We start from the raw sequence: 1,893 nt of genomic DNA, 5'->3' as shown, positions 1-1,893 counted from the left end.
GGAGGATGGGTGAGGGAGGGGGGAAATGAGGAGCTGATACCAAGGGCTCAAATAGAAAGAAAATGTGTTGGAAATGTTGATGGCAACATAGGTACAAGTGTGCTTAATATTATTGAATGGTGGATTGTTATAAGATTTGTAAGAAGCTCCCAATAAAATGATTAATTTTTTAAAAAATCCCAAAGACTTCGCAAGAAACTAACCGAACTAACGGAAAAGAGCCAGCAAAGTGGTCGGAGATAAAATCGGTGACACTAGGAAAGAGAACTCTGAAAAGGAAATCAGGGAAGCAATTCGATTCACAAGAGCGACACAAAAGAAAAAGTCCTTAGTAGTAAATCTCACCAGATGTCCAAAAACCTATAGAAAGAAGTGGACTGATGGACCATGCAACTAGCAATCTCCACAACCAGGAGACCAGAAGAATTAGATGGTTCCCACCTACCACCACGTCTCTGAAAAGGACCACATTAGAAGGTTCTGGATAGAATGGGAGCAGGGGAAATGTGGACCAGAACTCAAAATCGTATCTTAAATCAAACCTTACTGGTCAGGTCGAGCCTGGTGAGGCACACACACACACACACACACACACACACACACACACACACAGACTATAGCCCTTAACCTTCAGTTCCAGAACTAAACTCATCTTCGTATTAGAGTAATCCATCATTTAAAATGAAAAGGGTAGCATTCACCCAAAGACCAAGTTCAGAGGCTTAGAAAACAAGGAGGAATGGAACAGGAAACAAGGAAGAAGTGAAGTAAGGAGTGGTGCATGGCAGTGGGGATTACAACGATAAGTGTGACTTGTATATGAGTTATTGAATGAAAACTATGATCTGTTCTGTAAGAAAACGACAGAAGAAAGGAACCAAGAGAGACCTACATAAAGGGAAATATAGTCTAAGCTTGTGGGTAGGAAGATTTAACATTGTAACAATGTCAAAACTACCCAAAGTAGTTGGGATAGAGTTCTATCCCAATACAGATTCCATAACTATTCTACAAAAAGACGGGAAAATTAATCACCAGTTTTACATGGAAAGAAAAGAGATAAATATTGTTTGAGATAATTATGATAGAAAGTTCTTTTAAGGTTTATATACAAAAAGAAACATTTTTAAATAGCTGCTAGGGGTATTGGGTAAGAGGGAAAATCATTAATTAGAAAATGCACACTTGAGGGTTAGGGTAAAAAAATAAAATAAAATAATTTAAAAAAGAAAAGAAAATGCACACTTGTTAACTTGAGGGAAGGGCAAGGGAATATATAATAAGTTGGCGGAAACAAAGGATGGTCAAAGCAAAGGAAGACACTGGGAGGCGTATTAAAGAAGTTAAAGGCAACTGCAGTAATTACTATTGTGATGGCTAAATTTGTGTTTCAACTTGTCAGAGTTTGAGTTCTCAGTGGTTTGGCAATTAAGGTGTAACCATCCCCCATGATGAGATCTTCTATAATGTAATCACCTCTATGATGAGATTTGCTACAAGAGGTCAATCAATTAAAAGAGAATTCCCTGTGTGGCTTGCTTCCATAATTCAGGACACTTTGGCAAAGCTAGTAACTTTCTTTTTTCCTTGGGTCTGGATCCTCCTGCTCTTTGGACTTGAGCCAGAAGCCTGCTGTATTTCCCATTGATCCTGGGAGTTGCCAGCAGCCTGCCATCTTACCTGTTGACCTTGGATTTATTTGCCTCTGCAGCCAGACACCTGCCAATCTTGGGTTCATCAGTCCACACAGCTGTGTGAGTCAAGAGAAGCCTCTACTCTATCATATGACCTATGTATTTGGAACTTACTTGCCTCTACAACTGTATGAGTCATTTTCTTAATATAACCTTTCTCTCTCTCTCTCTCTCTCTCTCTCTCTCTCTCTCTCTCTCT

Source organism: Echinops telfairi, unplaced genomic scaffold, assembly GCF_000313985.2.
Source record: "Echinops telfairi isolate 266 unplaced genomic scaffold, ASM31398v2 ScPeMD7_5;HRSCAF=22, whole genome shotgun sequence".
In the NCBI taxonomy this organism is placed as follows: domain Eukaryota; kingdom Metazoa; phylum Chordata; class Mammalia; order Afrosoricida; family Tenrecidae; genus Echinops; species Echinops telfairi.
Note: the sequence above shows the minus strand (reverse complement) of the source record.